The sequence below is a fragment of the Rissa tridactyla genome, chromosome 5 (genome assembly GCF_028500815.1).
Source record: "Rissa tridactyla isolate bRisTri1 chromosome 5, bRisTri1.patW.cur.20221130, whole genome shotgun sequence".
Taxonomy (NCBI): domain Eukaryota; kingdom Metazoa; phylum Chordata; class Aves; order Charadriiformes; family Laridae; genus Rissa; species Rissa tridactyla.
This window is the reverse complement of record NC_071470.1, coordinates 21,574,552-21,591,631: the sequence shown is the minus strand read 5'-3', so window position 1 is coordinate 21,591,631 and position 17,080 is coordinate 21,574,552. Positions and strand designations below refer to the sequence as shown.

At 44.9% G+C, this 17,080-nt stretch overlaps 1 protein-coding gene across 2 annotated transcripts in view; it reads right to left on the bottom strand.

The window, feature by feature from the left end:
• Positions 1 to 4,748: 4,748 nt before the first annotated feature.
• The window catches only part of SEPSECS (Sep (O-phosphoserine) tRNA:Sec (selenocysteine) tRNA synthase), a 39,657-nt gene continuing 27,325 nt past the window's right edge, over positions 4,749 to 17,080 (bottom strand). Inside the window, exons 12-13 of one of the 2 annotated variants that reach the window (XR_008466775.1) lie at positions 8,472 to 8,739; positions 4,749 to 6,649 (exon numbers count right to left, since the gene is read on the bottom strand). The gene's annotated coding sequence lies outside the window, so the exon portion shown is untranslated. Of the gene's footprint in view, positions 8,740 to 17,080 lie in introns of both variants that reach the window. The other variant, XM_054203994.1, reaches the window with a different exon arrangement.

Sequence of the window (17,080 nt, the reverse complement as noted above, 5' to 3'; positions counted from 1 at the left end):
TCACATGTAGCTTCACCTGTGGTCCTACCCTGCAATAAATCTCTTTAGAAAAGGTATTAATAGTATATTAGAACCATGTATGGAATAAGAACTTAATAGACATAACAATCCACATGCCTTTCTCTTTCTTCACTTGTGAATGCCTAAGACACCAAAGGATCTGCAAGTTGTTCATTGAAGAGCAAAATGAAGGGAGTCTGATCTAAGGCTGCATATCCACATCCCACTGTGCCTCCCCTCCCTGCAGCATCCTCACCGACCCGGGATCTGCGCTTCCCTGCTACCCCAGTTTCAGTGATCTCGTGCAATGGTCACCTCCTTCCTAAGAGCCACGTGCCCCGTCGCTGTGCCTGCCAGGTGGGCAAGAAATTGGGAGTACCTCCAGCTGGCACTGTGCTCTGGGTGTGCCGAACATGGCTGCCACCAAGTGCTGGTACTGCGAAGGGTGACCAGAACAGGGAGCAGCTGAGCTCTCCTTGCCTGCCCCTCATCTCTTCTTCCCACCGGCTCAGTGAGAACTCAGGATCAGGGGGTTGGGGGTGTTGGTTGAAGAGAAGCTCAATATGAGCTGGCAATGTGCATTTGCAGCCCAGAAGGCCAACCGCATCGTGGGCTGCATCAAAAGAAGCGTGGCCAGCAGGTCGAGGGAGGTGATTCTGCCCCTCTACTCTGCTTTCATGAGACCCCACCTGGGGTATCCACCTGGAGGGTGTCCAGCGCTGGAGCCCCCAGCATAAGAAGGACATGGACCTATTGGAACAGGTCCAGAGGAGGGCCACAAAGATGATCAGAGGGCTGGAGCACCTCTCCTGTGAAGACAGGCTGAGAGACTTGGGCTTGTTCAGCCTGAAGAAGAGAAAGCTCTGCATCCTCTGTCCTTCTCTCCAAACTTGTTCAGACCAAAAGAGCTCAAAATTATCAAAGGGTTCTTGCAAACAGGCCCAAATGCAAACAGATTGTGCAATAACAGAAGTCTCATTTCTTTAGGACACCAGGCAAAAGAAAAACCCCATAGACAGATGACAATTCTACAAGAAAAAGAGATTTTCATATTTGCAGGATGACTGCATTTCACTATTTCACTATGTGAAATTTGGTATGCCATTTGACCATCTAACCTTTTTCTCTTTCTACCTTAAACTCGGTAAAAAAATATTTATAAATTAGACTTGTAAATGAAAATAAAATTCATCCTTTCTATTCTTAAGGACAGAATATCTATAGCATTGGCTACAGAGAAAGTGGTCCACTCGTGGGTGGATTATGTCCTTTGAAATCAATGAAACAGAATTACTGTATTTTTTTCCATGTATGGCCAAAGCTCAGATAACCTGCAGTCACTAAAAATCATAGGCACTTGAAAATAAAACCTTAGATAACCTATAATTTCAGATAACCCACAAAAAGAAATAGAGAGGCTGGGGGAGAAGGAAGGCAGGGAATCATGGCAGGGGACTATTAAGATGAAGAAGGCTAGATTTTGCCTTGTATACACCTGTTTACTGACAAATTGTACAATCAGCTAATAAATTTTAATGCCATTTGATCAACGGCTGTTCCCTGACCATTTCACCCCAATTCCGCTTATTGATTTCATGTGCGCTGAACTACTTCAAACCTTGCCATTAAACCAGGATTGTTGGGTACAGCACCCTTGCGGAAGAAACAGTCGCTAGGTTTCAGAAGAGGACCAGTTCTCTGCAGTCCCACTTTCCCTGAAAGTGACCCCAAATTGGCTTCTGCACACTTGAGATGAAGCTAAAGATAACGTCTGTCACGCGACAGACATTGCTGAGCTTGGAGGTTGTAAACACCAGGTCGTAAACACCAGTCAGACTTAACCTGGCACAGCTTTATTTATGCTAGAAAGTACTATGCTGTTTTCTGAATTTCAGGAAAGTCAAACCCCATTTCCTCAGCGCAGGAGGACAGGCAGAAGAGCCCAAGATTACCCAAAGAGATGTGGAGCAGCTTGGGTATATTGGCAGCATAGCGTTTGGTGCCATGTTTGCTAGTTTTTTCTCATCTTCCTCCTAATTTCTATGTGGTTTCAGTTCGCTGTGCGTCCTGGGCATACTAAACGCTGCTGGAAGTGTGAAGGGGCAGCGCTGACCAAAGGGTAAGGGGCCCTGTCAAGCTCTGCCTGCTCCTTTTTCTCTCCCTTGTAAGTCTGTCCTGCTCCATTTCCACCACAGTATTTATCCACTGAAATACCTGTAGATGTTTCTGCTCCCTTGCCAGGTGTTTCTTCACAAAGCAACTACCTGAAGGTGGGTCGCTCATCGCTGGATGCCCTCCCACTTGTCTTGCCCACGTGGAGAGCATCAGGATGGAAGGAGGCTCCTCTGTTTATACTCATTTCTGTGGGAGAGTCCCTCCTTTCATTTTCTCTTATCCCAGTCCCATGAAAATCATGCGTGGTAACCACTGTGCTACAGGGTGTAAGTAGGATTTTCACTAAGTGCGTTCTGTGTTTAATGATAGAATCATAGCATTCTGTTATATATATCATATATCTATATGATGTTATATTATGTTCAAAAATGTTTTATATTTATAAAATGTATTTATATTTTATTACAACGTACAACCTAATCCAGTGCACTGAAAAGCTTATCCCAATGTACAATAGCAAAGAAGGCAGGATTAAAACTGCAAGTATCAGGTAGGTGGAAATCATGGTACAGAGACCACTAGCTTACGATAATCGTAACATCATTTTGCCTAACTTGGCAAACCATACCACAGACTACAGTTTAATTTAAGCAAAGCATAAAATTGCCAAGTCCATCTATATTGCATTTGTCAAGCAGTTGAACAAGACTCATTTGATTTGATTTGAAACAGTACAAACACTCCCACGTAACAAGATCAGGCATATCCATGTATGTATTTTAGCAATTAAAGCAATGGCGCGCGCACACGCACAAGGTCAAGAGAGTAACTAAACCCCTTTACTCAGCAGCAGTGAGACCACGTCTGCAGTCCTGCGTCCAGTTTTGCCCCTCTCAAACAAAAGAAAGAGGACGATGAGCTGGGGTGCGTTCAGCAGAGGGCCCCCAGGCTGGCTGGGGTCTGGAGCACTTCCCCATGAGGACAGGCTGAGGAAAACAGGCTTGTCCAGACATGGAGAAGAGATGGCTTTGGAGGCACCTGACAGCAGACCCCTGGCATCTACAGGGACGTCATAGAGAAGGCAGGTCTTCACTCACAGAGGTGCACGGTAGGAGAGTGAGAGACAACAGATGGTGAAACAAGAGCGGTTCAGACTGGATATATGGAAAAAGGTTTTCCCCAGGAGGACAATCAGTGGGACAGCTGCCCTGAGAGGCTGTGCAGTCTCCCTCCCCAGGGGTTTCAAGGAACAACTATATCAAGCCCCAAGAAACCGGGTTTGACCTGAGAGCTGGCCCTGCTCTGAGCAGAGGTTGGAGTAGAGACCTCCTGAGGTTTCTTCCAACCTGAATCATCCTGTGATCACATGAGTCTGTGGTAATGAGCCTTGTTTATAAGACTCCATAAACAAGGAGCCTGGTTGTAGGTGGTGTCGCTGAGAATAAGAAAACCAACTTTGGATTTTTTTGCCTTCCCTATATTTAAATTCTCATTAGAAATGATGGATTATTTCAGGATTGCTTTTTTTACATCACCCAGATATATTCATATACATACACATCCATATATATATATATGGAAACAGAGGGCGTCTGTGCATTTTCCTGTGTATTTATCTACTAAATCCTCAGTGTTTTGCAAGGCTACAGGGTAATATGCTTCATTCAGTAGTTACTCTTGCTCAGGAAATGCACAACAGTCACAAGCGCTCCGCAGCTTGGTTGCTGGGTAAACTGTAGCTCATTTGTATTCAGCACCCTGCGTAAAAGTGATAAGAAGCCAAATACTCCTAGGAAACAGCACAAATGAAATACAGCACGCAGGAGGCGAAGTATTTATAGAAACAAAATATCAGCATTTTCCACACATTTACACAAAGCAATTTCAGTCTTTTCATAGGAAAAAAAAGAGCATCTCTGGCACTCATTTACTCATTTCCCTGCAGTCATATATTTTGGCCAAAAAGCACTGACTACATAGAAAACCTTCAGGTCACAGCAAATTAAAGATCAATGACAACCTAAAATAGACGCTGTCATATTTTCACTCCTAACATGTCTTTGTAATAAGAGCATTGTTTTAGTAAGTAAATAACGTGACATTTCTGCCTGAATGGGATTTTAGCATCGTGGTTGAACCCTGCCCGCAGATCCCCAGCCTGCTGTGAGAGAAAGAATTATGTCTGCCTTTAACGCCTTGGGCCCTCTGGGTTGATTAGCTGAAGTCCGTTAAGCGCGAGGCAGAGGCTTGATGATCAGGAAAGCAGCTGACCACATCTTCCTTCGTGTGCGCCTACCAGGACGGTGAAACCTCGCTGCCTTCAGGCGCGATGCCCACCTCCACCCCAGGGACAAGCACCCTGCCCCGCACCAGTCCTGCACCGGCTAAAGGTGCTCCTCTAGGCAATTTGGCCAAAATCCTTCAGCCTTGCTCAAGGGAAGTCTTTTAAAGGACTAAACATTTGCACCCGGCTCATCTCAAACACCGGCGGAGGGAGAAGCGGGCCAGGCCTGCTCACCAGGCCCCATCGCCTGCTCTGGTGATGTCTCTGGTGGTGGTGCTGGTGCTCACCCACCCGTCCCCTCCCCGTGGGCACCAGCGCCACCGGGCACAGCACCTTTGAATTAATAGAATCATAGAATGTGTTGGGTTGGAAGGGACCTTTAAAGGTCATCTAGTCCAACCCCCTGCAGTAAGCAGGGACATCTTCAACTAGGTCAGGTTGCTCAGAGCCTCATCAAGCCTGGCCTTGAATGTCTCCAGGGATGGGGCCTCCACCACCTCTCTGGGCAACCTGTGCCAGTGTCTCACCACCCTCATTGTAAAGAACTTCTTCCTAATGTCTCATCTAAACCTGCCCTGCTCTAGTTTAAAACCATTGCCCCTCGTCCTATCGCTACATGCCCTTGCAAACAGCCGCTCCCCAGCTTTCCTGTAGGCCCCTTCAGGTACTGGAAGGCTGCTAATAGGCAGGAATAGGAACTGCTTTTAAAACGTAGGTGGTTGATTCTTAAGTCTAAGGGTGACATTTTAAGACTGATTTTTTTATGTGTACTCAGCCCTCCTTGTGTGTGTGGCTCATACAGTTTTGTGAGTGGCATTGAGCCTATGCAGTAACACTTACAGACTAGAGCAAAAATACTGTTGTTTCGTAATTCCACAGTAAAGTAATAGAATATATAACAATTTTTGCAGGAAGTTCAGAAAATAAGCACCTATTCAGCTAATTCCAAGCATTATTCCCATTTGGCTAATGATGTGAGCAACGGCTAGGCGATACCATCAGCGGTACCTTCTGCTATGATCCCTTGGCTTAAATAATGATTTCCTATTTGTGGATTTTGGGGGTGGGGATTTGGGAATGCATGAAAAATACACGATAAAATCCCAGCTGAAGTGTGAATTTATCTTTCGTTGCTCTTTTATTGCTGGAGTTTTTATTAGGAACATTGAGAAACAGGAAAAACAGGAGAAAATGTTGGAACTGTTTAATACAAATTAAAGAAATAAAAGAGTGAATAAAAGAAAGCATCTGAACCGGGAAACACCAGAAAGACACATAAATGTCTTTTTTTGCAGTCATAGCCTACACTGAGTCAAAAATATTTTAAACAGAAATAGTCTTATCTATTAGAAGAAAAGACTTTTAATGGCACTAAGTAATTTTTTGCACATCTCTATTTTAACCTTTGTTCTCTTCAATCTCCGTCAAGGTTAAATAAGTGACTAAGGTCACTTAGCAGTGGTCAGCAGAAGCCAGTGATTTACAAACAGCACAAAGAAGGCTGGGACAGCACTGGAGGCTGCGCAGCAGGAGCCACGAGGTGCTATTGGTTACACGTATTTTGACGAGGTATTTTCTTGAATCTGTTTTCCATCCGTATCTACCTCCATAACGTGTGCAGGTAAAGCAAAGGTATTTAAAAAACACATTCCTGCAGCACAGGTTTCTTGCTCAACAGGACAGCAACCTGCAAAGCTTCAAATCTGTTCCTACCTGGCAGAGGAGTGACGATATGTACCAGCCCTAGACAAGCCTGATAAAACGGAATAAACTGGGGAAAAAAGGATGCCGTTAGAAAATGTTTGAAAACCTGATCCTAAAGCAGCTGCAAAACAGCAAATCCAAGAGTCTCTCTGTCCAAAAATGCAGAGGCCTTGCAAGTCACTCTGCCTCGAAGAAATTGATGCAATGTTGCTTCTTACAAAATCCCTGAGCCCTGTTCCTTCCGGCATTGGAGGGATTAAGTAAACAAAGACAGTTTCTGTGTTTCCACCAAGTCTCTTCCAGACAGCCTATTTCCAAACCTGCCTCTCGGGGGTTTTTCTTAGGGTCACACTTATTAAGGGTAGGTCTGACTTTCTGCTCGGTTCTGTGTTTTTCTCTTCCATTGCAGGTGTAGTCAAGGATCTTCCCAGATGACGCTGCTTCTTCAGTGAATTTACGTATGTCTTTTGCTGTGCCTGGTGCTGGTACTAAGTGAAAGACAGTTGCTTCACCAACTTCCGGCACACAGCTAGATTAATATAAAACCTACTGGAGACAAAGCTGAATATTCAAGCTCAGGACACCTGTTTCACCCTTCAAGATGCTTACTGATTTACTGAGGTCTTTAAAATTAATGTGGACACTCCATTATGTTTCGGATCATACGGTTAACCTGATCTGGTTTCTCCAGAGCTGTAACAAGGATGTCAATGTTTCCAATTTGTGTACCCAAACAGCTTCTCTTTTCCTCATATCAGATTTCTATTTCCCTTGCTGGGATCCTAGTCTGCATTTCAGTATTCATAAATCATACTGATGCAACGAAATGATTTCTTTTATTGTGAAGTCTCTTACAGGGTCAGCAAGATCTTACCTAGAGCAATGCACACATGTTAGAAGCTGCAGTTTAGCAGTTGTACCTTTCATTTAAAGAAAAAAAGACAGGCTGGGAAACTAAGATAATAGCTCTCTGTACAAAGGCTCGGTGCAGAACACTTGAAACCTCAGCAAAGTATCAGATGGACCTTGAAGGCCACATGAGGGAGGGCACAAGACTCTTCCCTCCCACAGGCAGGAGGATGGATCAGTAACAACAGCTAACTCGGGGTAGGCTGGGGGAAAAAAGAAGAAAACCTGATGTAAAGGTGCTAGATTAAATGATTGAGTCACCCCTTCTCGTGCCTTGACCTTTCAGAGAAGAATGATAATGTCTGAAGTCATGCAGGCTGTACAGCTTGGGAATTTGAGCATCACCTACAGAACATGGTTTTCGGTAGTGAGGTGGCCACCCCTTGAATGAGCTTGGTTGTTGCTTAACTCTTGTGGGTTCTAAATTCAAAAGGTGTCCATGCACAAAACTGCTCAAGACTTAGTGGTCCAGATCAGGCATACTTAAATTCAAAGAAGATGCAGAAATGAGGCATTTCTTTGCCCCTGTCCCCATGAAACCCTTGAGCCACCATGTTTTCTTAGAGCACCTCAACATACCGTCCCTTCTAAAGTATCATTATAAGCACCACCTTCCATCAACAGATTTCCGATCACCATTTGTCAAGGAAACGTCAAATCTATTCTCAGACTTGCCCCAAGGGATTCTCTGAGCCTAGAGGGAAGAGTCTTTGCCTGAGGCTTAGAGTCTCCTCTGGAGGAGGAGGAAGGATGAACTTCATCCTTCCAGGTGTGCCAAGGAAGGAAAAAAAAATCCCCTCAACATTCATTAAACTGAGGAGAAGGAACGAATAGGTTGATGACCTGTGGCCTCATGGCCCAGGAAGGAAGGGGCAGTGCTCTGAGGATGCCACCACTCTTCCAGTGAGTGGTGTAGGTTCCCCTGCTGAGGCCCAGCTGGGGAGTTCCCATGGCTGCCTGCACCTCCAAGTGAGGCCCTCTGGTCCTTCAGACGTGTCCTAGGGCTCAACGTGTCTATAATTTTTAGGTCAAAAGGTCAAGAGAAAGGCAGCTTCTTTATAAACACTCTGGGGGCTGTGGCTGCCATCAAGGGGGTCAGGGAGCACAGAATCACATTTGAGGTACCCATGTCTTTTTTTTTTGTTCCTGACCATTAGGAAATTAGCCTCCGGGGAGGCAGTCTCCTACCAAAAGTGTTTTTGGCCTAGATATACCCTCTAGCAGGAATCAAGAGGGAGCTGAGGGAGGTGGACTGGCCCTACTGTGCTGCAGGGGCTCCGGAGATGGCAGCTTTCCTCCTATAGGTTGTGCCCCACTCCAGATCCAGGCTCACAGACGCAACCCCAAAGTCCCCCAGTGCGCATAGAGGATATGCTCACTGTTGTGTTGAGTCTACTGCTTTTTATGGACAGCACTGGAAAAAAGCCTTAGCAAAACCGTTAGAAATGCGAATAGGTACCCTGAGTATGACAGCTCCGAAAGGAGGACGCTGGTCTCCGCTGTGGAGGTTTGGCTCACGGAGTCCCTCTCTGGCCCAGCCATCACTGGCGCTTCTCAGCTCCTGCAGAGGGCTCAGGACAACGCAATCTGCAATGCCGACGGCTGAATAGCCACGAGCCTGGTTCTCCCCATCGATGCAAGTCTAATGCCACAACTGCATCGGGAGAATCAGCATTGCAGTACCTGCCAGCTGAAGGAACAGGATAGTGCTCTGAACCAGGCAGTCACTGAAAACAGAAAACACCTATCAGTTTGAATTCTGAATCAATGAGCTTAAAGAATATTCTTGCTCAAGATAAAAGACTGAAGTCACCAGAGTTATTCTATACCATCCGACTGCCTTCACTTTATATGACCTTCTCCTTTCTTTACATTTTCCCTTTTGCTTTCAAAAGCACAAGTTTTAAAAAGTTGTATTAAAGACGAGTTTGAGTGAAAATGATTTATTATTTTTGGAGCACTGTTAAGACCCATTTCCATAAAGAATGGAAAAATACAGTTAAGATCAAAGAACTTTGAACAAAGACAAAGGTAAGCTCTTCGGGAGTGCAGCCAAAGCTCTGGGTGTGGGAATCACGTTCCCAGAAGTTCCTGCTTGACAGCTGGCTACAACCAACTGGAGCGTGGGGAAAACCCAAAGACCAGCATGCGAGAGCAACTAAAGGTCATAGCAGCAAAGAAGGAATATGAAAAGATGAGATTAATCTGTTGGGAATTGCATATTTATCAAGAATAGGCTTTGAGGAAGATCTGCCAGGAAGATGAGGCAGGTGGGAGAACTCGTTTGAGGAACAAAAGGGAAGAACCTTGTAATGAATTTGGAAATAGTTAGCACCACCTATTGGTGACCATTTTGTATGGGAAAATGCTGGCATATTCCCAAGTACACTTATGCAGATAAAAGAGAAAAGCCATTGCTACTATGATGTTTGTTTTTATAACGGACACTTAAATATTTATAAAGATGAGATTCTTAGTTGCACTTCTTGTGACATATTTTAGGTTGATTCTTCATAATGCCGTAAGTACTTGGAAAATATATATGTTTGAGCTTAACAAGATATGATTAGGCCAGCATTATATCTGACCTCATTTCAATTAAAATAAGAGAAAATCCGCTAAAAAGCCCTTCCCATGTCGCTCACACTCATTAGTATTTAAAAATACATGCAAAAATCTCCACATGCACTAACAAGCAGCAGAGTGGAAAAGACTACAAGATAAATATCTGTAATAAAGAACTCGGTGCCTTCTCTCCAAAGCCCGTCTAATCAATCAAAACGTATTTTGCTCTGCACATTTGCCTATTATATTTGCTGACCTGTGTGAGTAAAGCTTACAAATATTGGCAGTCTTGTGCTTTTCGGGAAAGGAGATTTCAAGTAAGGCGCCATCCATCATAGCATCAGTGCTCTTAGGAGTTGTTTGGAAATAAGCTTGGACCTCTTGGGTTGTTCTGGGGGCTTTTAGTCAGCACTTGTCATGGTTATAGGAATGGTTACTGAATGGTTACCAGCATCGAAGGAGTTGCTATAACGGCACATGTAACTTGGACGTGGAGCAATACAGTTGCTGCCCTAGTAAACCTACAATTTAAATACATGAATTTGTCTATTCGCTGTGCCCATCTTCTTTTAATTGCCTTTTTGTTTTGTTTTGCTTGGTTGTTTTTTTTCTCTTATTGCTAGCCTGTTAGCTAGAAACCTCCACTCGGAGGACTCAGACGGGTCTGCAGTTCAGACAGGTTAAACATTAGTGGGAAAGGCCTGCGTGGAGAGACTTGATTAAGGTCCTGCAGGAGCTGGGGCCGTTGCCCGGACTGATGTCAAGCACCAGGGAGAGCCTCAGCTTTCCCTGAAGTTCATTTGCTGGTTGGTAGGATCAGGCCCTGCTCCTGCAAGCTCTATGAACACCTAATTGGATTTATTCAAAAGCGTTCACAAACAGCAGTGGTTTATCTCGTGCCTTGGTTATCTTCCTCGCATTTTAACAGTGGGTTAAATAAAGGGCAGGGGCAAGAACGAGCAATCCTGCTGGGACCTGCCTGTGCTTGGCCCAGCCGTGTGGTAGCCATCAATAACCTACCCCTGATCCAGCCCTCGCATGAACACAAGCCGGCCCCAAAAGGCAGACCCCGTACAGTTTATGTCTCTGTCTGCTGCATGGGCATATCGCTTACTTCTCTAGTGTTTGACATTTCTGCATGCAGTTGTTATTTCCATTCGCTATTAAAAATACCAGGATTTCACAAAAATCTTGGGAAGGTGTTTGCGTACTGAAAGCATTCATGTAACACGTGAAACGGTAAGGGAGATTTTGTGTAGGTATGGATTAAATGTGGCTTAGGTGATCAGGATTTATGGCACCTATTTTTTACTAAGAGAATAGTTTAAATTCAACCCAAACCGTTCTACGATTCTACGATAAGTTAAACTATTAGGATTTAAAAAAAAAAATCAGAAGTGACTGGTTTTGTTAATTTTTGCCTTTAATTTTAGGTATTTTTGCATGCCTTCTCTTTATTTTATTGTTGAGACTTTGCAGTAAAATTGAAACCAGAGCTCAGCAACTCCCTAAGTTTGGACAGAAGTTATAACCTCATTGGAAAGCGACCCAAATTCTGTGTATAGATGCAGTGTATGCTGCTGTTGTTCCGCACTCTCTGTCTGTTAAAATTCAAAGAAAAAGATCTACTCTAAGGTAGAACCTGAAAGAAAATTAATGTTTCCAACTAACTGATAGTGCTGAAATTTTTGCTGTCAAAATCTTCTTTTCAACACATTGTTTTCTGGAAAGCTACAAGTAACAGGGAAAAAAGAAAAAAAAAAAAAAGAGTTTTATAATATGACCAGACTTCCATTGCACATAGCTAAGTTATTGGCTTAACTTTAAGCAAGCTGTATTAAACTTTCCTAAAACCATAGACTTCAAAGGCAGGATTGGCAGCACGCAAGTGGCTATGTAACTATCAGCGCTGAGGTACTTCAAATACTTAAGAAGAATATCTGTTGACAGGCCTGAAAACTGGCATTTTCTGGCAGTGCGTATTCAGTGAAGTGCGAGCAATAGAAACGGTGATGGCTCAGTGTCACCTCCCTGCTCCCCCACTGCACCTCTGGGAGGAAACCAGAAGTCTTTGTATTTTTTTAAGCTCCTTTTATCTCAGGCCCTTTGAAATCATCCAAGGAGTCAGCTAGTCAAAGCCACCAGCCAGGAAAACGGGAGCTGCTGATTTTACCCCTGTATAGGCCATAACGTGGTATTTGGTCTTGTGCATCCCATAGCAAACCGCATTCAGGCAATAACGTGTTTATCCTTGTTTAAGTAGAAAACAGTTAGAAATGGAAGAGCTGAAGTAGTCTGCGCCTGAAAGAGAAACACAAGGCCAGGGCCAGCACATCTCCTGAGCTACCTGTCTTGGGCATCAGGGTTTGATCCGCTACTTTGGGCTCTCCGAGATGGAACCAAAGGGCAGCACCAGCATCAACCAGCACGGCTACACAAAAGGCAACCGGCACTCAGAGGCAATCCTTACGTCTTACCTATAAAATGCTCAGCTTACTCAGCTCCATCTCTCAGAATGATGGAGAAATCCATGCTTTCCATTACAGGCTTTGTAGACCTCAGTCAAAACTAAAAAATACACGCAAGTGTTGCACAACCAAGATCATAAAATAAAGAATGAAATTGATTTTTTTTAAATGAAAAGATTTAGGGGGCTTTTTTTACGTGCCAAGGTTTCTCTGAGACCAGTTTTTCCCCTTTTTATGCCAGCTGCTAGTTTCTACCGGTCTTTTTGGAAGGCCTTGAAGCAAGTCCCTCGTGACATACGTGCTCTTAGTCTGGACCAGTGACACGATCAATCTTCTGCGCCACTGTCATCCCCGGCACTTTCATGACACAATGCTTACGCGGCTATATTTTACTGAGGAAATGAGGTCACCCAAGACTCACAGACTCCTAAATGCAAATGCCTGTTACCGTAGAGCAAGGCAGAAAAACAGGAGCAACCTCAACCCCAGCGTGACTGGCGAGCAGAGCTGCCTGAACAGCCCTGTCACGCAGGGCATACGACTGGGATGTATTTGTGCATGAGGCCGTGAAGTAAGTCCCACAGCAGAGGATTTCTGACAAGGAAATTTGTTTCTCTACATCCAACACAGGGGTGAGGAAGAGAGAGCAGAGCTTCAGGACTGCCCCGTAAACGCAAATAATATCAGCACTGCTGCAGTGGAAAAACAAAACTGGAGCAAACGGTGGGGAGGGAGAAGCTGGAGCCACCTTATCATTTAATAAATTCATGCCTGGTCAATAAAGACGCAAAACCAAACATAAACCCCCCGGAGTCCTGCCTGCATAAAGGACTGGGTTAAGGCTTGCATTAGGCCTAGCCCATTCAGAGAGCCCTGGAGTTACAGCTCCACACCTAATTTCACACCCATTGAAACCTTTTCCGAACAATTCCGATCAGCACTTCACAGACACCAGGTGCAGCTGTGGCACTGCCTGGGAGGCAGCACCGCCTGCGTCTCCTCCATGGATGGGTCCCACCTCGACCAAAGGTGGGATGCAGCAGAGGGTGGGATGCAGCCGCAGAAATACAAAAGCAGCAGCATGCAGAAAAACAAACCCTTAAGGAAAAAAGGCAGAAGGAGAACACACAGCCACTGTAAGAAAAAAAGGCAGGGGGTGACAGCAACCTGCTAAACTAACAAAGGAAGAAGGAGGGACAGTTATCAGGGCGAGAAGATTTATCATTAAAAAAATACCCTGCTCGTCCTGATGTGTTTATTTTGGGAACACATTCATTGTGCACGTGCAGCTTATCTCCGTGGCCCAGAGGAGAGTATAGATCAGCTCTCTGCTGTCACCTCCGCTGACAGACAGCTGCTGCTGCAGCAGAGTGACAGCTGAAAAGCTGCGCGATTGATTCCAATCCCGTCTTGCTCCATTGCAGCTAACGAGAGGCTCGTGTTCATTCCGCCTTTATTGAAGTGATTTCTTCTAATTGCCTATTTAACGCCTTAAAAAATACCGGGAGTTACAGGTCAGCGCTCTAGTAAGCGGATGTTTGGGCAATGTTTCCCAGGTACAAATGAAGATTTGCTTATGCTCAACACAAAGGCTGCAGAGAAAAAAATTAATGATCTTATCAGGTAAAGCAGGTGTTGTGGTCACACCACCAAGGTCACACGCATTAACAAAACACTCTGAAAACAGAATTGTGGCATGTTCCCAGCAAGGTGCTGGAGTGTTGTAGAGATAATGCACTCAGCCTCGAGGGGAAAAAAAAAATACGATGCGCCAACACTCCTGAACAGCTGTTAACGGCAGAGTATCGTGGATGAGAAGGATGTTTGACCTGCCAGTCCTTTGGAGGAAGATGTAAACAACTGGCTTGACTCCCCGTTGCCTTGCCCCCGCTACGGCCTTCTATGCTTGTGCCAAGTAAATGCGGCATATATACTAAATGCTGTCACATCAGAATTGCTGAGTTTTACCACCACTCGCACGGATGTAGAAATCTACAGGACAGTGCAAGGCAGGGGAAAATGAGGGCCTGGAAATGCAGGAAGAGGGGCTTATGCATGAGTGAAGTGAAGTGAACGGAGGCTCAGAAATGCAGTTATGTAGCCACTAAATGAAAACAGCATCTTTCAACTCCGCTAAACGGTGCCCCAGGAGCCTTGTGAGTCACAGCTACTTGCTTCCATGACAAAAATACATTGTTATTGCCTCTTCTTCCTGAGCCCGCCGCAGAGCCGGTGCATCTAGAGAAGAGAAAACACAAGTCCCCTCTGGATCAGCAGAACAAACAAGCCCAGGCCTGCTGCAGTTCACATTTGCCCAGCTCACACCTGCCCGAGGGCCACCGCAGCCCCCGCCTCACTTGGCGGTGTGGTGGCATTGCACTGTTCGGAGCACAAAGCCTACCCTGGCTGCTCCTACTGGGGCTGGAACACCCATAGCCCTGCTCCATGCCATTGGCAAACCCACACATGCCTCACAGCCTTGCTGAAAGTGGCAGTAGTGTTTTTAATACTGATAAGGGTGCACAAGCAATAAAGAAGCGTCTGTCCTGCCCACCTCGGTGCAAAAAGAGAGATAAAAAATTATTTACCTGTATCAGAGCACACTGATCCAGAAGTCACTGCATGAAGCCACCACAAGGCACTGTGAAGAGTATATGTAGCCTACAAAGGGCTCCAGCAGCCACAACAGATTCTTTCTGAACTCGCAGAGTCATTGAGAGCTACCTCACTTCCAAAGGCCTTGGCGCCAAGGAGGCTGAAGTTCCTAAGCACGCCTTCAGAGAGGGGAAAGAACTGCATGGGGCCTGACCTGGCCACCTGCTGCTAGAAGACTGACACGGCGTGCAGCTTTTCTGCAACCTGAAACGCTGCCCTGACACAGATTTAACATTCAGCTGAAACTTTTAGAAACAAAACCGAAGAGAAAACCAGAGCGTGACAGTTGGTGCCATCTGCACGGAATACCAGCTTGAGTTTTAATAGCATCCGTTATACCATTATTAAAAAACACTTTTATATTCAAATCCATTTACTGATGATAGACCCTTCAAAAAGCTGTCGGCATGTGCACTTGCACCTGCTGCCTTTGTGCGGTCCAGGCGACTCCTTGCACTGAAGTTCTGCCTCAGTGGGGATGGCAATGCACTGGCAGGCATCCTCCCCCTTCCCCATCCTTTTGCTGATGTACTGGTCCAGCAGACTTGGCTAAAAAAACCCACCCCAAACTACTCAGTGGGGTGAGGGGAGAACAGAGTACTAGAAATTCATACTATTCGAGAGCGGGCTACTATTGCGAGGAAAGACAGCTGTATTTTGCCAGTATTCTCCAGTGCTTGCACTGTGCAGCAGCAGGTCAAGACTTTAGTATGCATACTCAGATCTTGCTGGAGACTCACTACCTCCTCGGCTGCCCAGCATCTCAGGCTATTTCTATTTTTATAAACTTCCTAGACGTTTTCCTCGTCTTCCATTTCAAAAAATGTATCCTTATCCGTATACCAAGCCCCTCCACCTACAAAGCTATTTGCAATTCCTCTACCACTATTGAAATAGATGCTGTACAAAGTCAGGAACCAGAACCTGCATTACAGCTTCCTTGTGAGAGAACCAGAAGAAAACAACAAGAGTAGCAAGACAACTTGGATTTAGTCAAGAGTTTATACAATACGTTGCATGTTTTTTTTTCTTTAGTTACAGTTGACAGATTTTTCTTCCCTGCATTCCTGTTTGACATATTACAGACCAGACTAAGCACTCTTCCCCTCTGCAGCTCCTCAGGCTCCAGAAAGACTAGTTATAGGATTAACTAACTGCTCAACAGTATTGTGTCTGCAAACTAGTTCTGCTTGTCACAACCGCTTGGCAGTCCAGCATCACACCAAAACAGGAACCTCTTCCCCTCCTCTTCCGTGCCCTCCTTGGGTATGGAATTCTCCTCCTGCAGCCAGACCTTGCTGCTGCCCTAGAGAGTGAGCCCTGGGCTGCAGTGCCCGAGACGCACACGCTGCCCCAAATCCAGCTCAAAAACAGTTAGCTAAGGGACGAGAACGGCTGCAAACATTTTTTCAAGAGTTTACACAGCAATATGAGCTTTATACGTAGCAAAAGCCAAGCACATATAACCAATCTAGAAACCTGAAATGTTGGAGACCTTGCTCCTTCTCCCTGTATTCTGGCTACATGCTCCTCCAGTACCCGTCCATCACAACGTGCCTGAGAAATGGATTTTGGAGACAACGGATCAATAGAAACACTACATGTTTGCCTTGAATTCCCAGGGAAGTGGTGTGTTTCTACTTGAGGTGCCTCGAGAAAAGATTAATAACACACACACCTCTGTTGCTGTCATGTTATTGGTACTGAACCAGCTCCACCACCACCAGTAAGTGTAAGACGGTAGCCAAACGTCTGCAGCTCTTTGAGAACAAGTAACAGGAAAGGTAGCACCCGACTAAAACCATTATATTCTTTCTGTTCACTTTAGGTTAAAATAAAGCAGTTATAATTTTGCTATAGCCGACTCAGCCTGGATTTGAATCCAGCATCTGAAGGCAAATTAAATTTCACCATCCACGTTAAGAAAGCAATTCAGTGTCTGAACTGGATCAGCTTTGATACCACGCTAAAGAATTTAGTCGAAATGCGGTATGATGAAAGACTCCTGTTCAGCAGCAGATATAATTATCACACCGATCTTAATTAGATCATGAACTTGACTTGAGGATCCCCAAAGGAGCATTGAAAGCTTGGTCCAGTTACACTGAACTTGGTCCAGAACACTGAAGCTTATCCATCAAGATAAATATATTACTAGGTTCTTTGATATGACAGATGCTTGATGAGTGCCAGAGCAAATGCCTTTTTAACTATGATTTTTAAAAAGAATTATTAAACTGCACTAAAGCGTATGCTGTTATCTTTGAGGGGAAAAAAGTATAATACATGAAAAACAATTATTACAGAGCACACAGAGCACAATTTTTCAAGCACTGTTTTCAGAATTAAAAACATTTGAACAAAGGTTCTCTTTGTGGAG